At 39.1% G+C, this 15,997-nt stretch overlaps 1 protein-coding gene across 2 annotated transcripts in view; it reads left to right on the top strand.

Moving 5' to 3' along the window:
- Window positions 1-15,997, top strand: part of slc46a3 (solute carrier family 46 member 3) — an 81,053-nt gene that overhangs the window by 23,960 nt on the left and 41,096 nt on the right. The window lies entirely within an intron of this gene.

Raw genomic sequence — 15,997 nt, 5'->3', positions numbered from 1 at the left:
TTATTCTGGACCACTTTCTAACACCATTCCCCGGGTTTATTATCCAGGTTTATTATCTTAATACTTTAAGATTGCTGAAGATTATATTTTAAGTTCATAGTTTGTTAATGATTATATTTTAGCCATATAGTATTTAGACTATATTGGCAATAGATATCTATATTTTTTTAATCCTTAAACGCCGCTGTGTGAGGGCTTGTTTTGCTTTGGACGTGCTCTGTCTCTGGGTATGTTAGAGGACCGGGGCTGCGTAAAGTGGAGTCCAGCCTCACGTGTGGAGGCAAAATGGGAGGGTGGGGGTTAAGGGGGGGGAGAGAAAGAGAGCAGGCTCTATCTATATCTTATCTATCCTTTTAATCCTTATGATTATAACATAACAATAGGCTGCATGGCAATAACTCCTGGGAAATAGGAAATTAAGGTTAAAGCTGTCTCACTTCCAGTTAAGACTATAAACTGACATCAAAAATTCAGAATCAATGTCTCCATGATGGGACAGTTAACTTTGTGAGCTGGAATGTTAAAGGCCCGAATCACGAATTAAAGAGAAAGAAAGTATCCTCTCACCTAACAGATTTAAATGCTAAAATAGTATTTTACAGGAGACCCACTTACTAAGCAAGGATCAGTTTCAGCTGCAAAAGGACTGGACTGGCCAAATGTTCCATTCTAGCTTTACAAAGAAAACTAGAGGTGTGGGAATTCTCATAGATAGAACAGTCTCATTTGTAGCATCAGATGTAGTACTGGATTCTGAAGGGAGATATGTGATGGTCATGGGCAACTTATCTAACTGTAAAATGATTTTGATAAATGCTTATTTAGCTAATGTCGATGATAAGGAACACTCATAAAATTATAATGACTGGGGACTTTAATTGTGTTCTAAATCCACTTTTTAGATAGGACTTCTATCACAGGGTGGACGACATCTAACACTGCAAAGATAATTACAAAGTTTATAACTGATCACAACTTATCAGACCCCTGGAGGTTTTTAAACCCAAACTCAAAAACATATTCTTTCTACTCACCATTACATCATTGCTACTCAAGAACTGATTATTTCTTTATAGATAATAATTTCTTGCCTACAATTAAATCTTGCAAATAAAATGCTATTGTTATTTCCGACCATGCACCTCTGTTCTTGGAGCTAAAGTCACTATGCCGCACACACTCAATAAGGACTTATTACAATGTACATCATACAGACCAATTTCACTTTTGAATAACGACGTTAAGATACTCTCAAAAATCATAGCTAGAAGGATGGAGAAAGTGCTCCCTTTGGTAATATCACAAAATCAAACTGGATTTATCAAGGGTCGATACTTATCTCCCAATCTTCGACGCCTGTTTGACTTTGTTGGTGAGCATATTACATTAAACACCCCAGAAATAATATCATTGGATGCAGAAAAAGCATTTGACATGATTGAATGGAAATAACTTTTTGCTACATTGGAGAAATTTGGGTTTGGCCCGAACAATTGTGCATGGATCAAACTACTGTATACCAATCCAGAAGCTTCAATTTGTATCAACAACATTTGTTCAGACTACTTTAAACTAGAACTTGGTACCAGACAAGGATGCCCCTTATCACCACTGTTATTTGCAATCGCGATTGAACCACTGGCGGTTCACTGTCGTAATACAGATCAGATAAAGGGGATTATCAGAGAAGGACTGGAACAGAAAATTTCTCTATATGCAGATAATTTGGTATTGTATACCATAGATCCCGGAATACAGGCCGACCTGGTATATTAGCCAAACCCCTTCTCTACCTACTAAATTACATGTATTTGCCGATGACCGTTATTTAAGCCGACCCCCTTCTCCAAGCAAAATTTTCAAAATTTCCTTAAAAGTGTCTCTTCGGGTATATTTATAATGTTTATCGGCGAGAATTTGAGACTGCCGGCATTTTTGATATATAATATAATGTGCATAATTTACCAAAACACCAATAAGTTTTCTAATGTACTAACCAAAAAGTTATAAAAAGTGCCTAGCCTACTTCGATTAAGCTAGGAGCATGGCGGCACGCATAGTCGCAGCGCTCAGGGCTCTCCTTTTCAGTGCACTTTTTGTTGTTTTGTACTTTTTTTGTCCTTGTTTGTGCACGATCGGTTTGGCGAACATCCGCTACACCATTCAGAACCTTATAGACATCGGTGTCCAGAGCCAGACATCTGTTTTGAGTGTTTTTCATCACACGCACAACATCCCAGACAACATAGCGAGACCAGCGGGCTCTCCGTGGATTATTGTTGGGTCTAGGAGACAACACAGACGGAGGAGGGAAAGAAAGCAGAAGCGGGGCCGCAGATCCGGCGTTATGCTAAAGCTAAAAACAACCATACAAGCCCTATACAGAACTTTTTTCTGCACTGAAGGAGCTGCTTTTAATCTCATTGTAGCTGTGTATAGTGACAATAAAAGGCATTCTATTCTAGAAACAATTTCATACTGTACTCACCATTTAATTTGATATCTTTGGGCTGCAGTAAGGGAGGAGATATTTTCACACAATGTCCATCTTAGTTTCGATTGCGATCGCTTACTTTTACCTTCTCTTCCTTCCTTAGCAATTATGTGTCTTGCTTGCATGGTCTTAATGAATTATATATATAGGTAAATCACTGCAATTACATCCACAAACACATGTATCTGGGCTCCGACTGACGCTACTAATGCTTTCGGTTGTTTGTTTACAATCGCTAAGCGGATACACGTGACGCATCCGTTTAAGTAACACAAGATGTCGATCGTAAATCAAAACAAAAAATTTCATTTTAAATTTCCCGATAATTTATTATAAATTTTATTAAAAATATCAACAACTAAAACACTTTTTTGAATAAATTCTTTATTTAATTTAAAGTACCGGCATGCAAAGTTACTTCTTCATCTGAAAGATGGCTCTGTGGTTTCGTCATTATTTACTTCCGTATTCATCTGCAAAACCGGCATTGCGCTGGAAATCTTGAATCTGAAACGATACTCGTTGTATAAACCGACCCCCAAACTCCAAGCCAAAAATCTAGGACGAAATTCTCGGCTTATATAACGGGATCTATGGTATATCAGACCAACAAAATTCTGTGCCTGCAGTCATAACAGCACTCACAAAATTTCAAAAGATCTCTGGTCACAGAATTAATCTGAATAAAAGTGTACTCTTTCCAGTGAATTCTCAAGCATATAATATTAGATTAGACACCCTACCTTTTATCATTGCTAAACAGTTTAAATACCTAGGGGTAAACATCACAAGTAAACATAAAGCTCTTTATCAACAAAATTTGCATTTGCATGGAAAAAATGAAGCAAGACTTGCATAGATGGTCAACCCTTCATCTCACTCTAGCTGGAAGAATTAACACTGTTAAGATGAATATTCTTCCTAAACTTCTTTTTTTATTTCAAAACATTCCAATATACATCAATAAATAATTTTTTAAGCAATTAGATTCAACAATAACCTCATTTATTTGGTACTCAAAACATCCACGTATCCAAAGAGCGACCCTACAAAGACCAAAGGAAGAAGGTGGCATGACTCTACCTAACTTTCAGTTTTATTACGTGGGCAGCAAACATACAAGCTATAAAACCTGGACACAAATAGATGAACATACACAGGCCTGGTCCACAATAGAAGTAAAATCCTGCAGTACTTCTTTATATTCCCTGCTCTGTGCCCTAATAAATGCAAGTTATTGGCAGTATACTAATAACAAATTGTGCTTCACTCACTCAGAATATGGAACCAATGTAGAAAGCATTTTAAGTTGGAGATGGCACCTCTGCAAGAGAACCACCTCTTTCAACCTTCACAAACATATGCAGTTTTTAATATCTGGAAAAAAATTGGGATTAACTTGCTTAGAGATCTTTATATAGACAACATCTTTGCATCCTATGAACAATTACATTCCAAATTTAACATTCCAGCTACACATTTCTTTCACTATCTTCAAATTAGGAACTTTGTTAAACAGAACTTGCCCGATCGTCCATGCTGAAAAAATATTGCTCAATTTCAAGGACTCAGACACCATCTCTGCAATATATAAAATTATTTTACAGTCTCTCCCTTTCAAAGATCCAAGAGGACACTGGTAAAAAGATCTCTTAATCAATATATCAGAAAAGGAGTGGAAAGTAGCAATGCAGAGAATTCACTCGAGCTCCATATGCGCAAAGCATGCAATTATTCAACTGAAAATGATATATCAAGCACATCTATCTTGCCTAAAACTCTCCAAAATGTTTCCAGGGCAAGATCCAACCTGCAAATGCTGCAATCAAGTCCCACCCTCACTGGGTCACATGTTTTGGTCCTGCACCAAATTAACATCATTCTGGACCAAAATTTTTAATTACCTTTCAGACAGCCTCGGTGTCACAATCCCTCCTAACCCATTAATCACTGTGTTTGGGGTTCTTCCAGATGTGTTTAAAGTGTAGAAGGACAAACAAACTGTGATTGCATTCACTACACTTTTTGCATGCAGATATATTTTGCTAAACTGGAAGAATCCTACCTCTCCTCTTTTAAGTCAGTGGGAAACCGATATTATATACTGTTTGAAATTGGAAAAAATCAAATACTCAGAGGTTCTGTACAGATTTTTTTCAAAACATGGCAGGATCTAATCAGTAAAATTTTAGAATAAGCTCCTAAAGCGCAGAGGAAGCAATTATTTCTGCATTTCTTTTTCTTCTCCATTCATCTCTATTGGCTCATCAAACTTATCAATTTAGGTATGTTTACAAGCCTTAAGTTTTACTCCGTTGGCCATGCTGTCTCTCTCAGGGGTGGGGTCAACTTGTTCTCAATCCTACTTTTTGTAAAAATTGATTGATTTGTATGGAATGATTACAATAAAATTAATTTAAAAAAAAATATATATATATATATATATATATATATATATATATATATATATATATATATACACTCACCTAAAGGATAATTAGGAATTAAAGGAACACTTTAAAGAAACACATTAGATACATCAGATCTCAATATGAAGTTGGATATCTATACAAATAACGACAGGGCAATGTCTTAGGAACAAAAGGATGCCAGGTCTTTTAATGGAAATAAAAGTTTTCTGCCTACAGAGGGCTCAATTGTGTAGACACCCTAAAATCAGAGTGAAACGAAGATGTGGCAGGCTAGTCCATTTTTTCAAAAACTTAATTTCTGCTACTCAAAATGCTTTTCAGTATCTTGTGTGGCCCCACGAGCTTGTATGCATGCTTGACAAGCGTCGGGCATGCTCCTAATGAGACAACGGATGGTGTCTTGTGGCATTTCCTCCCAGATCTGTATGAGGGCATCCCTGAGCTGTTGTACAGTCTGAGGAGCAACCTGGCGGCGCCTAATGGATCGAAACATAATGTCCCACAGATGTTCTATTGGGTTTAAGTCAGGGGATCTTGAAGGCCATTCAATTGTTTCAATTCCTTCATCCTCCAGGTACTGCCTGCATACTCTTCCCACATGAGGCCGGGCATTGTCGTGCATTAGGAGGAAACCAGGACCTACTGCACCAGCGTAGGGTCTGACAATGGGTCCAAGGATTTCATCCTGATACCTAATGGCAGTCAAGGTGTCTTTGTCTAGCTTGTAGAAGTCTGTGCGTCCCTCCATGGATATGCCTCCCCAGACCATCACTGATCCACCACCAAACTGGTCATGCCGAATGATGTTACAGGCAGCATAACATTCTCCATGGCTTCTGCAGACCCTTCAACGTCTGTCACATGTGCTCAGGGTGAACCTGCTCTCATCTGTGAAAAACACAGGGTGCCATTGGTGGACCTGACAATTCTGGTATTCTATGGTAAATGCCGATCGAGCTCCACTGCACTGGGTTGTGAGCACAGGGCCCACTAGAGGATGTTGGGCCCTCAGACCACCCTCAATAAGTCTGTTTCTGATTGTTTGGTCAGAGACATTCACACCAGTGGCCTGCTGGAGGTCATTTTGTAGAGCTCTGGAAATGCTCATCCTGTTTGTCCTTGTCCAAAGGAGCAGATACCAGTCCTGCTGATGGGTTAAGGACCTTCTGTCCTGTCCAGCTCTCCTAGACTTAACTGCCTGTCTCCTGGGAGACACTGCAAACCTTCTGGCAATGACGCACATTGATGTGCCATCCTGGAGAGGTTGGATTTCCTGTGCAACCTCTGTAGGGTCCAGGTTTCACCTCATGCTACCAGTAGTTACACTGACCATAGCGAAATGCAAAACTAGTGAAAAAAACAGTCAGAAAAGATGAGGGGGGAAAAATGTCAGTGGCATCCACCTGTTAAACCATTCCTGTTTTGGGGGTCATCTCATTGTTGCCCCTCTAGTGCACCTGTTGTTAATTTCATTAACAGCAAAGCAGATGAAACTGATTAACAACCCCCTGTGCTACTTAACTGACCAAATCAATATCCCAGAAGTTTCATTGACTTAATGCTATACTCTGATTAAAAAGTGTTCCTTTAATTTTTTGAGCAGTATATATATATTACATATATATAAATAACATTCACTTGAATGGCAAACATCTGTGCATACTCTGGCAAATCTAGTAAGAATGTCTAAAAAAGGTATGATCACAAGTACTTTTCTTAATGCATTGAAAACTCCGATAACAACGGTAAGTTGCTAGAACCATTTACCTTAAAAATACTTCACTAAATAACTTTAAATACCTAATATTCACAACTGGAATTGACATTGATGTTTCATCAGTTCCAGTTTCTGCTCATTTCTGTGTCTTTTTTCAATGATCTTTTTGTACTCCTATTAAGTGTCCTGAGCCTGGTACATATACTTATTCCCATATTGACAGTAATGCTAGGTCTCATTGAATGAACAAATACCAGATATACTTGATCTTATATATATGATCTTGTAGCAAAAAATATAATTCCCTTGATAATATTGCAGATAATCTAAATAGTGTATTCCTTAAATCTTTTGATTCTGTTTCTTCTCAAATAACAAGAAAATGTACCTGGATGAAATGCGCACCATTGTTTTGGGATGACATCCATGAACTCAAACAGACTTGCAGAAACCTTGAGCGCAGGTGTTTTATGACAAAGTGAGAGGGTTTTCATCTTGCCTGGGTAAAAAGTTTTAAAAATTATTGAGCACTTTCAACAGCATATTTCTCTGATCTGATTAACATTAATCGAAATAATCTGCAACTTTTGTTTGATACAGTTATCAAGCTCACATAGAATACTCCTCCACATAGCTCTCCGTTCAATGCTGATGATATTTCTGAGATTTTTCTTAAATTAGGTTGACTTGGTTAGAGTTAAAATCAATGGTTTACATTCCTCTCAGAATGATGGCTGTGACTCCTCCAGCACTTACATGAATATAGACACTGTGGCTCAGACCTCTTGTAGTTTTTCACAATTTGAATTCGTTTCCCCTAAGGTTTTGTCTAACCTGATAACTGCTTCCAAATCTACAACCTGAGTATTTGTCCCAATACAATTATATCATTTTAAGGAACTGTCTCCTGTTTTAATTGGTCCTAGTTTGAATATTATCAGTAAGTCACTATCCATTAGTTCTGTGCCCTCTGCTTTTAAAACTGCCATTATTAAGCCATTGCTTAAAAAACCTAGCTTGGATCCAATGATTTTAAATATCGACCAATTTACAATCTTTCTTTTATGTCTAAATTACTTGAAAGGGCTGTTGCTGATCAACTTAATGCCTACTTGTGTGAGAATCTTTGACAAATTTCCATATGGCTTTTAGTCCCGTCATTCTACAGTAACTGCTTTGACAAGAATAATCAATGATCTGCTGATTACTGTTGTTTTGATTTTGATGTCAGTGTTGCTACTACTTGAGTTAAATTCTGCTTTTGACACCGTAGCCATGGCATACTTTTAAGCCCCTTGGAGAAACCTATTGGCATCCAGGGGACGGTAATTTTCATGGTTTTATTCTTATTTATCAAACTGATCACAATGCGTAAGTTACAACAATGAATTTTCTGAAGTAAAGTTTGTACCCCAGGGATCCGTTCTTGGCCCCATGCTTTTTTCCATCTATATGCTTCCCCTTGGTGACATTTATTAATAAGGTTATAATTTTTATTTTATTTATATACACAACTATATATAATAATAATAATAATTCTTTGCATTTATATAGCGCTTTTCTCACCACTCAGAGCGCTCAGCAATTGCAGGTTAAGGGGCTTGCTCAAGGGCCCTACAGAGCAGAGTCCCTTTTGGCATTTATGGGATTCGAACCGGCAACCTTCTAATTGCCAATGCAGATCCCTAGCCTCAGAGCCACCACTCCGTGGTGAGACACAAAAATAACCCAACTGGGCTTGGGGCTTTCCTGTAAAGCTATCTGGAGACTGGCCAAACATGAATTGTAGTATAGTCGTATGAAAAAGTTTAGGAACCCCTCTCAGCCTGCATAATAATTTGCTCTGCTTTCAGCAAAAAAGATAACAGTAGTATGTCTTTCATTTCCTAGGAATATCTGAGTACTGGGGTAGTTTCTGAACAAAGATTTTTAGTGAAGCAGTATTTAATTGTATGAAATTAAATCAAATGTGAAAAACTGGCTGTGCAAAAATTTGGGTACCCTTGTAATTTTGCTGATTTGAATGCATGTAACTGCTCAATACTGATTACTTGCTACACCAAATTGGTTGGATTAGCTCATTAAGCCTTGAACTTCATAGACAGGTGTGTCCAATCATGAGAAAAGGTATTTAAGGTGGTCAATTGCAAGTTGTTTCCTTTGACTCTCTTCTAAAGAGTGACAGCATGGGATCGTCAAAGCAACTCTCAAAAGATCTGAAAACAAAGATTATTCAGTATCATGGTTTAGGGGAAGGCTACAAAAAGCTACCTGAGAGGTTTAAACTGTTAGTTTCAACTGTAAGGAATATAATCAGGAAATGGAAGGCCACAGGCACAGTTGCTGTTAAACCCAGGTCTGGCAGGCCAAGAAAAATAAAGGAGCGGCATATGCGCAGGATTGTGAGAATGGTTACAGACAACCCACAGATCACATCCAAAGACCTGCAAGAACATCTTGCTGCAGATGGTGTATCTTTACATCGTTCTACAATTTAGCGTAATTTGAACTTGTATGGCAGGGTGATGAGAAAGAAGCCCTTTTTGCAAACAGAGTCACTTGTTGTATGCAAATGCTCATTTAGACAAGCCAAATTAATTTTGGAACAAAGTGCTTTGGACTGATGAGACAAAAATTGAGTCATTTGGTCATAACAAAAAGTGCTTTGCATGGTGGAATAAGAACACCACATTCCAAGAAAAACACCTGCTACCTACTGTCAAATTTGGTGGAGGTTCCATCATGCTGTGTGGCTATTTTGGGGACTGGGGCCGTTGTTAGTCGAGGGTCGATTGAATTCAACCCAATATCAACAAATTCTTCAGGAGGATGATCACACATCAGTCATAAAGTTGAAGTTACACAGGGGTTGGATACTCCACCAAGACAATAACCCAAAACCCAGTTTGAAATCTACAAAGGCATTCACGCAGAGGGAGAAGTACAATATTCTGGATTGGCCGTCACAGTCCCCTGACTTGAATATCATTGAAAATCTATGGGATGATTTGAAGCAGGCAGTCCATGCTCGCCAGCCATTAAATTTAACTGAACTGGAAAGATCTTGTATGGGAGAATGGTCAAAAATACCTCCATCCAGAATCCGGACACTCATCAAAGGTTGTAGGAGACGTCTAGAGGCTGTTATATTTGCAAAAGGAGGCTCAACTAAGTATTGATGTAATATCTCTGTTGGGGTGCCCAAATTTATGCACCTGTCTAATTTTGTTATGATGCATATTGCATATTTCCAATAAACTTAATGTCACTTCTGAAATACTACTGTTTCCATAAGGCATATCATATATTAAAAGGAAGTTGCTATTTTGAAAGATAAACAAAAATCCAAAGAATTAAGAGGGGTTCACAGACTTTTTCATATGACGGTTTAACCCCCTTCTACACGCCCTCTCAAACCGCTGAGCGGCTAGGTATATCCCGTGAATAGCCCAGTCAGTATTTGCAAAACTATCGCTACATGAGCTACCTCTGTAATTTTGGGTGAAAAAAATCGAAAAGCAAATCAACATCAGATTTCTCGTGAAATTGAACAAAACGGCCCCAGAACCTCATTAAATGATTAAAACAGCGTACAGTGATAACAGTTTGTCTCGCACACAAGTTTTTGAGTGGCACAAACGTTTCAAGGAAGGAGAAGAAAATGTGGAAGACGTTCAATGCCCAGGTCAAGAGGGGGTTTAGATGCTTCACCAAGACAATGCTCCCGCGCACAATCCTTTTTCCGTGAAACAGTTTTTGACTGATGAAAACATTCCTGTCCTCTGTCCTCCCTATTCGCCCGATTTAGCTCCTTGTGATTTTTACTTGCTCCCGAAAATCAAAAGTGACCTGAAGGGAACACATTTTTCTTCAGTGGATGAAGTGAAGACAGAAATGGCAAGCCTGTTGAAGAGCCTCAAGCAAGAAGACTTCCAGCACTGTTTCAATCAATGGAAAATATGTATGGAGCGGTGTAGAGATTGGGAGGTGGAGTATATAGAAGTTGACAATGTTTAAAATGCTGTAATTCATCAATAATTTTGTCTTTTTTTTAACCAATCCGGTTATTTTTGTGTCTCCCCTCGTATATACCTGTATATTCAAATTACCTTTCCCAACTGCTAAATTTAGAGGCATGTCTGTTGGAAATTAAAAAATGGATGAATATGAACATGCGACTCGGTGGTGCAGTGGTAGTGCTGCTGCCTCGCAGTTAGGAGACTTGGGTTCACTTCCCGGGTCCTCCCTGCGTGGAGTTTGCATGTTCTCCCTGTGTCTGCGTGGGTTCCTCCGGGCGCTCCAGTTTCCTCCCACAGTTCAAAGACATGCCGGTCTGGTGGATTGGTGATTCGAAAAGTGTGTGCTTGGTGTGTGGGTGTGTTTGTGTGTGTCCTGCAGGGGGTTGGCACCCTGCCCAGGATTGGTTCCTGCCTTGTGCCCTGTGCAGGCTGGGATTGGCTCCAGCAGATCCCCATGACCCTGTGTTTGGATTCAGCGGGTTGGAAAATGGATGGATGAATATGAACTTTTTGCTCATAAATGCTGATAAAACAAAATTATTAATTGTTAGACCATCCAAATATAGATATCTGTGTGAAAACTTGAGTGTTAATGGCTGTTCTCTCTGTGAAATTTCAATCGTTAAAAAATTTAGGGTCATTTTTGATAATCGTCTCACACTTCAGTCTCATCAAAGCTAGTACTAAGGTAGCATTTTTTTCATCTTTGTAATATTGCAAGAATCCAATCTATTCTATCTCTGCGTGGTGCTGAAATATTGATACATGCATTTGTTTTTTTCTAGACTTGATTACTGTAATTCCCTTTTCTCCAGTCTTCCTAGTTTTGCCACTAGAAGTCTTCAGCTTGTTTAGTATGCTGTAGCTAGAATCTATACAAAAATTAAAACATTTGAGCACATAACACCTGTTCCAGCTTCCCTTCACTGTTTACCAGTTTAATGCTAGAGCTGATTTTTAAAGTAATTCTTTTAAAATATAAGGCCTTGCATGGACTTGCACCACCTTACTTAGCTGAGCTAATTATGCCATACACTCCGGTACATCCTCTTTGCTTTCTTACTGTTGGCGTTTTGGCCATTCCCTCAGTTAAGAAAAAAATCAGTTGGTCAAAGAGCATTTGTCTATTGTGTACCTCATCTTTGGAATTGTCCTGCCAATATGTGTAAGAGAAACACACTCAATTGAGACTTTTAAACCAAGACTTAAAATCTACCTTTACCTCCTTTATTACAATGTGTCTTTGATTTCAGTTTGGTCTGTCATCCTTGAAATGCCCCATATTATTCCTATGTTGACGTATCTTTTAATGTTATTTTATTCCAATTTTATTAGTTTTTATTCCTTTAAAATTGATGTTGTTTTAGTTTAATTTGTTTTATTTGCTCATTTTATATCATATTTCATGTATTCTTCTTTGTACAGTGTATTGGGAACATGCTGCATGGGTGATTTTGGACTTTTTGGGAATAATTTATTTTTTAACTGCTTTCAAGCAAAAATGTGCGCCTCCATCAAGGTGTGGGGGTTATGTTGTCCATCACCAACACTAAACATAAGTAAAACAATCTACTGGAACACACTAAGCTTGGTTTATTGTACATACAGTGGGTATAGAAAAGAATTGCCCCCTTCATAATATTTACAGCAAAAATGAAAATAAATTAAAAATAAATTAAAACACACAAATCAGTATTTTTCTGGTTTTACGTACTCAGTGCAATCTATAGCAGCCAAGTGAAAGATATCACAGCTACAGTTCAGAAGAATTTAAAAAAATAAAAAACAAGAAATACTGAGATTAATAAAGGATCCCTACCAAAAAACAATATTTGTAAACTCAATCAGGTGTACGTAACCACCATTTCTATTGCAGACCATGGTTACTGGCTTCCACCTGTGATCAATTATAATCAGTGTGATTAGTGAAGCATAAAAACAGCTGTTCCTGGAACACTTCCTTGCTTGGTATTGCAACTGACAGCAAATAACTGACTATGGGTTGCAAGCCACTTTCAAAAGTTCTCCGCATTAGAGCTGCGGACAGATATAAGACAGGAGATGGATACAAAAAAATCTCAAAGGCTTTATCAGTCCCAAGGAGCACGCTGTAGAAGAATGCTGCCTGTTCAAGCATTAGCTGAACAGTAATAAATGACAAATGAACATCTTTTCTCTTGCCAGATTACTGACCAGAAGGTTTTATCAGACAGGATAAGTTTCTTTCTTTAATTAAGATGTTGATTTCTATGACAATATCCTAAGTTTAACCACAGACACATGGAGTTAATTATCAAGTAATGTTTTAGAGTAGGTTAGTAGTAGTATCGACTTGATATTATTTTATACACTCTGTGCAAGAGTGGTTCTTCAAAGTGATCCCATAGGGAAAGCATAAGCTCTGAGTTTAGCATACTCGCAACCATAAACCTACTTTTGCCCATCCCTTTGTGTGTGTGTGTGTATGTGTGTTTATATATAAAAATAAATATAAAAGTATACACACTTATGTTTTTATAAATCCTTGAAGGCCCTCTGCATCTGTACCTGGCCAGCACTTTGAGCAAATACTCCCATCCCTGCTTTGGCGCTCTTGGCCTGTCATAGTTGGGTGACGTCCCCCTCCTCCCATGTGCCATGAAGAGGTTGTAGAGTGACTACAGATTGCTAGCTAGTCCCACTCATAATGGCAGCCATTGGAAGCAATCCAGTGACTACAGCAGCAGTGAGTATTCTGATGAGCACCCTGCCCACATTTGTCACCCAGGTCACTGTCCTCACATTAGTACCATAGAGTTTCTTGGTCATCTAGGGAGGGAAGGAAGGCAGAAAATGGTCAGCGAGGTAGCCCAGAAGCTAGTGGGAAAGACTCCATCGTGAGAAAATAGCCAAAAACAGAGGTGATCTAGGCATTGGTCTCCTTGAGTCGTGAGGGCACCCTCTGATGTAGATTGACAGCAGTGTTGGGCACCAGTGTTACCAGCAATGGTGGAACGATCACTGAAAGGAAGTCCTGAATGATGCCAGGGGCTGGAGGTGAAGGTTGTTAATGTTAGATTGTGGATGCCTTGTTCCTAGTGAACAGGTCCTAGCCCAGCCATTCCTACTGTCCTCTGGGCAGGGAACTCCATCAGCCCTTGGTGGTTTGAATATAGAAAAAGGAAAAGCATAAGGTTGAAGACCCTGTCAAATCTCCCAGTGCTGTGCCATTCAAAGAATTGTGACCTTGCTTTGTACTCCCCTCATTCCTGGCTGAGGACACTGTTCATGAATTATGAGTTGTTGGATTAGCCCATGCCTAAAATATCGGGTTTGTAAAGATTGCCAAGCATGCCATAGTGTACATGACCGGTGAGATTTGCATGCAGACGCACAGGAACAAGCTACTCTGACACCACACACTATTGTGGTGTCATAGCAGTGAATTGTGCACAGTTAATCGTGCCAAATGAAACATGGTGCTAGGATATGGATTGTCTTACTGTTTTGAGAAATCCATCACTGCATTATGGCAAGGCTGTTTGGAGAATAGAGATTTGAAACAAAGATATAGAAAAGGGAAAAAAAGCCACTGGTGTGTGGCACAACTTTTTGCTTAATCACTTGCATACAACTCTTGGCTGGCTAATGGCATGAAGTCCTTGGGGGAGTCTGTGAGGCAGGTGTTGGGAAAGGAGTAGAAGAAGAAGCTGCCTTCTCTCACCTGGTCTCTGTGCTTCATGTACAGTTGGAGCTCCTGCATTCTGGACCCAGCTTTGGGTGTCTGCTGCTGAATTCACTTGATGTAACTGTCAGGGCACAAAAGCTCTACAGGATACCAGTCCAAAAACATCCCCCCCTAGGAAAGCCACTCGCCTCTTCAAGTTCTTGACTGTGGTGTCATAGAGTGTCTTAAATGTCAGATACATGTAAGTTTTGATCAGACAAGCTTCTTGCCTCAATTCTGGGGGCTGGGGACAGAACTGTCTCTTACCCATTACCAAAGAATAGCCATCTGCACCTTGGGAAAGAGTCTCCAAGGTGTTCTTGCGCATGGGGCTGGGTTGTCGGAGAGAGACCTGGCCACCTTCGCTCTCCCCACTTGAACAACTCGGCAACCATTTGGAAGTTTGGCCCTGGTACTGTCCAAACTGGAGCTAACTCTCACTGCACACCAGCAGTTTCCGGGGTCACAGCCTGCAAGCGACCTCTGGCCTGCTACCTCACCAAGTCAGGCCTCTTCACTGTGAATGGTCCAGAGGTGTCCAGCAGATATTGCTGGAATACCTGGGCTTGGGTTGGAACTCTGGGTCGTAAATTCATATTCGGTAAATACAGAGATTGTTATACTGTGCACACAAGCAGGCATTCACATAAAACAGCTAGGGCAAGTTGAAAAAACAACTACAGGAGGGCACAGTGTGGCAAAAAAGACAATTGCCAACTTGTTGTATGTAAGCATAAAAAAAAATTGGAGGGAAGGAAAAAAAGAGGGAATCCCACCACTTAGATGCAGTGACACTGACCAAATATTCAGTAGTTCTCAAAGTAACATGGCATTGCTATTGTCATTAATATCACCCTAAAATCACCTTTATGTGATAAAGTAGCTAATACTTTATTATTATTAATATATTTTAATACTGTTACTATTACTTTATCACCTACATACTTTACATAAAGTAAAAATGGTTAATATTAAATATTTTTCTTCAGCAGCACCATCCATTTTTTCAAGACTAAACCGGTAATACTGCATTACTATTATTACAAAGGCAAACATTATAAGTTTATCTCCATGAGCACTGTCCATTTCAAGACTGAACAGGAAATGCTGCATTTTTATAACCAATACTATAATTACTGCAGCCAAGACTGTACTATTATTAACACCTGCCAGACATGGTTTATATTAAGTTACACTAAAATTTATACTTATTTTCAGTGATTAGATTGATTGTGTTAAATTTTTCAGTATATATTTCACTGCAAGTTCTTATTGAATTGTGACACTTTAACATAAATGGAACATAAATGGATGTAGCAACCTTAAATCCTGGGGTAAGGTGTGGAATTTGGAAAAAACCAAAAGCACCAATCAGACCTTGCAGGATTAGAACCCAAAGCTGAATTGACCAGTTGCAGAAGGATGATGAAAGGGGGATGTCCATATCGAACCACTAAAATGAAATCTTGCAGTGTTTGGGTGCCCAATCACAGCAGACTTTGGAAGATTAAATGAGCCAACCGTTTACCTCCATGACCAAGAGGGTGTTGCCCAACTTGCCGGCGCAGCAAACCAGGGCTTCATGCAATTGGGAACCTTATAGAACTATATTAGACCCCGAGATTGGGA

Source organism: Polypterus senegalus, chromosome 2, assembly GCF_016835505.1.
Source record: "Polypterus senegalus isolate Bchr_013 chromosome 2, ASM1683550v1, whole genome shotgun sequence".
Taxonomy (NCBI): Eukaryota; Metazoa; Chordata; class Cladistia; order Polypteriformes; family Polypteridae; genus Polypterus; species Polypterus senegalus.
This window is presented reverse-complemented; position numbering and strand designations above follow the sequence as displayed.